This window comes from Montipora foliosa, chromosome 2 (genome assembly GCF_036669935.1).
Source record: "Montipora foliosa isolate CH-2021 chromosome 2, ASM3666993v2, whole genome shotgun sequence".
Taxonomy (NCBI): Eukaryota; Metazoa; Cnidaria; class Anthozoa; order Scleractinia; family Acroporidae; genus Montipora; species Montipora foliosa.
Window position 1 is genome coordinate 8838496 of NC_090870.1, and position 7500 is coordinate 8845995.

The 7500-nt window shown below is 41.3% G+C and overlaps 1 pseudogene; it reads left to right on the forward strand.

Moving 5' to 3' along the window:
* The first annotated feature begins 3557 nt into the window (after positions 1-3557).
* On the forward strand, positions 3558-4979 carry LOC137992344 (trace amine-associated receptor 8a-like; annotated as a pseudogene).
* Positions 4980-7500: the final 2521 nt, after the last annotated feature.

Consider the following 7500-nt stretch of genomic DNA (forward strand, 5'->3'; position numbering starts at 1 on the left):
CTCAGAGTAAAAATTATGTGCCCTTTAAATTTACCCCACGTGCCGTGAAAAATGAGGCGTATGAAAGCTTCAGGTGACCGTGCTAAGACATAAAAATTAAATAGGAAAAAAGCTTTTCTTTAACCAAAAATCGGAAGAAAATAGGACATCCTTTGAAGGCCCCGAATCAATATCAGGAGTCTGTAGATGCTCTAAAAGCTTCGAAGGTGCTCTTCTCCAAGGACATGGCTTTGAACAGCGTGCGCTTAAGTGCATAGCATGGACTCAAGTTAAGGTGATTCTCTTGTTTTGCACCGCGCATCTCATACTGCGCATAACATTGCGACTTCGGAGATAAAGGCGTTTCACGCCGGCCATCCGAAGGGACCCAGCTAAGGCAGCTTTTGTTGTGAAAGAGCTTTTAAGTGCAATCATGATAACTTTTCTCGGTTAAAAAGGTGTTGTTTTGGAACTCGCCCCAGTCCTTTCGCCGAAAATGATCATTTTGAAGCTGAAATTATTCCTTTGCCATCCATTTATCGTCGTGTTGCGTAAAAGGTACACGGAAAACATATTTTAAGGAGAAAAAAAAATTGGAAAAGTAGAAGTTGTAGTATTTACATCTAAATATAACGACGAGAAGCTCCATTTAGAGTCCGGCCGACACTGAGTGCAAGGTGATGACTGTAGCGGTCGAATTTGGTTACGTTTCTTTGCAAGATTGAGCAATTTAAAATCACTTTACTTAAAGATTATAGCCCGGACAAACAAGTAAGTTCAAGTTTCAGAAATAATCAGTAGCTTTTGCTACACAACAACAAATTTTCCGGTTGATCTAGTTTCGAACTCTTCTCACTTAATTCGGTAAAAAACCCATATTGTTACTGCATTTTTAAAATGTCCTGTGTATGAATATCAATATTATTGTGCCAAGTTCGAAAAAAATCTGGATAGTACGTCATTTTCAAGCATAGTTACTAACTATGTTTCAAGGGAAGAAGAAACTCACCAAGGAACTTCGTGTATTTACAGTTGCCTAAAATTCACAAACCTAACAACCCAGGTCGCCCTGTCGTTTCTGCCTGTAGTTGCCCCACCGAACTCATCTCTAGCTACTTAGACAGGAATATGACGCCTATCGTCATATCTTTACCATCATACATTAAAGACAGTACACGCGCAATAAAAATTTTCCGTGATTTCTATTTCTCCGGCCAAGACAAACTTATTTTCACCATGGACATTACATCTCTAAACACAATCAATCCGAATAGCAAAGGTCTTCGAGCACTTAAACACTTTTTCGATCAACGCACTGTTAAAGAGCCAAGCTCGGAAACGCTCCTCCGCCTTGCCGAACTAGTTTTAACGCTTAACTGTTTTTCATTCGCTGGCAAGTATTACAAACAAATTAATGGTGTAAGAGAATGGGACCTACAATCATGGACTTAAGTGTTGGGAAGGTAACTTCATTTTACAGATACCCCCACTCCCCCTTTTTAATGTTGGATTTTCCAGGGGAAAAAAATGGTGACTTTTCTTACCTGAAGAACTCCAACATTGAATATGGGTGAGGGAGGCCACAAGAGCGGTATTTCCCAAACACTTCAGCCAATAGTTAGAAAAATCGAATTAGGTGTGAATTAGCGAGCTGATGCCCACAACCTTCCCAACAACTTTTGACCACGATTGTAGCTATGCCAGTCTTTTTGTAGGATATGTTGAACACCAATTTCTTAATCAGTACAACGGCCCCAAGCCTGAATTCTACGGCCGCTACATCGACGACTGCATCGGCGCTATTTCATCCAGCAGAGAAGAAACAAACCTACAGATTCTCATAGTTATTTGTTGTATTCATCGTCACATCTATCACATACCAAGAACGCCATTCCTTATTCTCAATTTCTTAGACTTCGACGTCTATGTAGTGATGACTCCGATTTTTCCAGCAAATCAGAGGAGATGTGCCAGTTCTTCGAACGTGTCTATCCTGTCTGTGGTCAAAGCGAGCCATCATCGCGCCCAACAATTTGATCGACAGTCAGCACTACAAACGTCACAAAAAGATAAGAATGACAGAATTCCATTCACCCTCACTTTCCATCCTCATAATCACGCAGTCAAAAGTATCATTCTTAATAATTTTAAATTACTCCAAAATGATCCCGAGACTAGTAGAATCTTTTCGCAACCTCCACTTATTTCATTCAAACGCAACAAAAACGTAGGCAACTTTTTAGTTAGAAGCGCGCTCAAAACTAACGAGCAACCCGGTACTTTCAAATGCGCGCGCTCACGATGCAAAACTTGTCTTTTCATTGTTAACACTAGCAAGATATCGGGACCTAAGCGATCTGTCAAGATCGCCGATTGTTTCACATGTACCTCCGCAAATGTCATTTATTGCATAACCTGTACCTTATGCAATAAATTATACATTGGCGAGACAGGTAGACGACTAGGCGACCGATTCCGCAAACATCTTCGCGATGTTGAGAAGAATGACAAGGATGCATCTACGCCAGTCGCTCGTCATTTTAATCTCCCTAACCACTCCACAAAACACATGGCTATCTGCGGCCTTTCCCTAAGTCTAGGTAAGACGGAAAGCCGCAGGAATCTGGAACAAAAATTCATCTTCCAAATCGGCACTCTTAATCCTCACGGTATTAACAAACGCTTTTCATTTAATTAATATATTCCTATTTTTCACGTTGCCATGTTACCACCAATAGCGTAGCTCCCACTCTACTATAAAAACTACACGTAACCCATAATTCCTCGATTCGCTCTGACGAAGGGCTGACGCTCGAAACGTCTGCTTTTAGAATCTCTGTACGGTGGCCAATTTACATTATCAACTCCGTTGATAAAACCGAAATTTTTGCATAATACTTCCCCACCGACGCAGCACCACAGTTTCTTTAGAAACTACCCCCTTCATTCATTTTTTTCCTTCTGGGTTGACTCGCAGCTGCATATATCCTTGTGGGAGCGATTTGTCATCCATCTTTGGCCGGTTGCTTGCAAAATAGGCGAATTTCAAGGAGATCCAAGCCTCATCTGTCCATTGAGCATGCTTCAGGCCATGAGTGCGTGGATAACAGGCAACGCCTAAATGAGAATTTGCATAGTCTTGACATTTACTGACAGCCACACGTACTTAACTAATTAAACTGTAAAAAAAAATTCGCCTTATACATTTTCGTCTCCAACTGAAAATGAAGCTCACTTTCAAATTTCAAAAAGTAAACGTCTGAATACGACCATCTCTTACAATACTGTCACGGCCGTAGCCAGTATGAGGCAAACAGTCATTTTTTTCGTCATTGTTTAAAAAAACGTGTCCAGTTTACTCATCATAAACTCCTAAAATACCTACGAAGAGAAACTAACCACGGACGTTGCCTAAGTCATAACTTTTTTCTGGCTACGGCCCTACTGTTATTTGGGGTTATAAATTTATGTATCAGTACACCTGCCGCATGCAGGCTCAATATTCATCAAGTTTAGTCAGATAATTCAAAACCTGATTAAGGAATCGAAAGGGGAACTGCAAGATCAACTTTTCAGTTTATTCGATGAAAATTAAAGACAGGTAAGGGTAAGTGAATGCAATCCCTCCAATTGGGTGCCAACACGTTTTCATGAAAGAGGCCGCAATCAGCTCATGCCGGGTTCATCAATCTTTCATCTTTTGACTTTTCCATCAAAGATTCACTGACGTTTTGGCAAGGTGGTTCTCAAAATTCCGAATATTAGGACAATACTGAAGGCTTCAATCAAGCATTATGAACAAGTTACTGGTGAATACGAGTTGCTTTTTCCTTGCAATGAACCTGGGCCAAACGGAAGCAACATTTATGGCAAATGTTGTTACGTGTATCCTGAACTTGCTGCTTTCTCCGATAACATGTGCAGGGAATTTTATCATTGTATACGTGATTTGGAAGTCTCGAGACCTTCATTCGCCATCTTTTTTTCTGCTGGGTTGTCTCGCAGCTGCAGATTTCCTTGTGGGAGTGATCTGTCAGCCATCTTTTGTTGCTAGAAGAATAGCCGAACTTCAAGGAGATCCAAGCCTCATCTGTCCATTGAGCATGCTTCAGTCCATGAGTGCGTGGATAACAAGCGGCGTGTCTTTGTTCATTTTAGCGCTTGTGTCCATCGACCGCCTTCTTGCTCTCACACTTCATTTAAGATACAATTCCATTGTCACGGTTTCTCGCATGTGTTTCGCAGTTTTGCTAATATGAGTTGCCGTTGCAACTACTTTCTCATTGAGGCTTGCAGTAACTGTTACCAACTGGCTAATAATCCCGTTACTATTACTGCTCATTACGTTTCTTGTCATTGCGTTCTGCACCTACAAAATATTCTACATCGTTGGAAAACATCGACGACAAATACGAGAGCAAAACATATTCATGAGCGTGGGTCCGAATGCGTCGAACGAGCTGAAATGCAGAAAATCAGCAGCTACTATTCTTTATGTTTATGGTTTGCTCCTAACGTTTTATATTCCATTATTTGCGACGGTTCTTGCGCACAACATTATTGGGTATACTGGATCCGTGAAGATTGCTTACGACTTTTCCACGACAGCTGTTTTCATCAACTCGCTTTGGAATCCAGTCGTGTATTGCTGGCGAATACGAGAGATACGCCAAGCTGTGAAAAGTGTGCTAAGAAGACCACAGCAACATTAACAAACGGTCGAGCAAAGATCTTCTCACTGTGTAGTGCGAGAGAGATTTCACGAAAAGTAGAAACGCTTTCCAAAATTCATGCTGTTTTCTCCCAAAATCTTGTTGGTGATGGTAATTTCTGCACTTCGAATCTCACTGAAAGTCAGAACTAGCTGCAGAGACAATAGATCTACTTCTGATCTCCAATTGGAACTGTATTTAAAAGAATTGCGTTTCACAAGGAGAAAGTTGTATTCAATATTTGCTTTATATTAATTTAAGAATGTTATAGAAATATGTACCTTGTTGATCTGACATCATATTTGCGCCTTTTTACTCGTCAAAAGAACAATTTCCATACCATGTTTGTGACCGCATGAATAGCATGTGAGCCTGCTTTTCCACACGCGCAAGCACGACAGCCCTTATTTCACCGCGAAAACGCCGGGCCTTCTTGGAAGTGCGTTAAAAAATGTAACTTCCTACAGTTAAACCAGAAAAAAGTGCTGTCAAGGCACAACCTATAACTGTAATAGCGGACTTCGCTTCGTCGCGAGGTAAGAAATATTGTAGCCCCAGGCCATCTGTGCGAGAAAAGAAAAAAAACGGTTTTGGTCACCCTACGACCGCACGTACGTCCACCCCTCCTTATTTGCCAGTGTGACCAGTATCACGTGAGCATACCACGCGCTCAAGTGTAGAGCTCATCGAAGTCAGCTGTTTTCTTGAGGTTGACGGCTGACTATGTACCAACTGGGCTTCGATTGGATCGCAGGCTCAAGTCAGGATAACTTACTAATTTACATATTTATAGCTAGTAAGGTAAAAAGACCAAATATGAACAATGTGCGAATCATAAAAGAAAAAAATGCTTATTAGTATCAATAATAATAAAAATGATGTGATTTATTTGTGATCAATGAGCTCTCCTTTTCAAAGGTGAAATTGTTAATAAATTTGGAGAGTTGCTTTAGACGATTTTTAAACAATGTGACATTATCACAGTTCCTCTGTGTCGAAGAGAAAGTATGCCTATGTCCTTTTTGGGTCTGTCCAGTAGCAGTTGTTTAGATCGTCGAGAGTCATACTTTGTCGCTTTCACAGAAAACAATTCAGTTATTTGAGCTGGGCCAACTTCATAGAAGAGACTTAACTGATTAGAGTGTAATGCTAACTGTAATGCTAACTGATTAGAGTGTAATGCAAAAGCGTATTCCTTCCTTCAATTTGATAGAAGGCTTGGTGGACTTGATTTAATATAGCTTTTTTATACATGTGTGATAATGGAAGCCAGTTGGCTTTTTGTAGAATATAGGTGTTATCTCGGTCACGTTGTAGGTCGTGAATAAGTCTGGCTGCTTTTGTGTGGACCTCCTTTAAGTTATTGAATAGCGGTGGGGTGCATGCACCCCATACTGGCATGCAATAGGAGACTCCTGATACAAATGTTTTGAAATAGATTTCCTCGAGTACTTTGGGGGAAGGCGTGGCATTCTCCTCAAAGCTCCAATCTTTTTCCTGTAACTCTTGCATAGTTTATCGATGTGAGGTGACCAGGACAATTTATTGTCAATTTCCACGCCTAAGCAGCAGGTTGAGTTTACACAATCAATTCTATTTTCCTCATATCGGAGTTCTTGAAGGGGGCCAATTAGACGTTTTGTGGACAGGAGCATAGCTTCACTTTTGCCATTATTATATCGAGAGTCTGTTTCTTTGTGATCACATGTAAATTTGTTTAAAAATTAAGTTCAAGCGCTTGGTGACAATATCAAAATTGTCGCCAATGCAGTAAGCGGTGGTGTCGTCTGCATACATCTCGACCTCGCCTTCGGAAACAGCATCGGGCAGGTCATTTACATAAATTGAATACAGCCTTGGTCCCAGTAAGGAACCTTGTGGAACTCCGTGATTTATAGGTTTTGTTGAAGAGGATGAACCATTTACTGTGGTGAACCGAGATCTGTTTTTTAGATAGTCAAGTATCCAGTCATAAAAGTCACCCAACTAGCTCGTGCGAGATGGTATCAAAGGCCTTCCTGAAGTCAATAACATGATCGCTCCAACAATTTTATTGTCGTCTAGCGCAGCTCTCCATCTTTCGGTCATTGAGATTAGCAGGGTTTCGGTTGATCTATCTTTCCGAAATCGCCATTTGTTGTTGCTCTAGAGATTGCGTATCTGAAGGTGCTCGTCGAGCACGCGACAGAACTGGCTCTCCAACAGTTTTCCGGGCAGGCTGAGCACATGGAGAGCGGTCTGTAGTTTGCTGGATCGAGTTGGTTGCCTTTCTTAACGATAGAAGCGATGCGAGCCAATTTCCATTTTGATGGTAATCTGGAATTTTCTAGGCTTTTACCGAAAATTGTGTTGAGGCCGTCGATCGCGGAATTTCCAGCTACGACGAGGTCTTTGGCTTGGATCCCGTCAGGTCCAGCGGCTTTACTTGGTTTAAGTTTGTTTAGGTGACGGGTAAGCCGAAGTTTACAAGATCAAAGATCACTGATTATAAGTGTCACTCTGTTGTAAAAGTCGCTCAGATCCGTGGTTTGAACTTCATACTCATGGGGATGGTATGTGTGAGCGAGATTTTTGCTAATGTTCACAAAGAAGTCGTTAATAAGCTCGGCCTTTCCTGTATTACTAGTGACAAGTTCAGATGACGGGTGCTGCATCGGGCCAATTTGTTTATGTTTTTATGGTGCAAGTTCATTACCTCGGTTGGCTTTCTTAAACTGGTTCAACCAGAATGTGGATTCGGCTTCGCGTAACATCCTAGTGACTTTGTTTCTTGTTCTTTTGTACTCTTCCCAAATGGCAGATGTGTTGC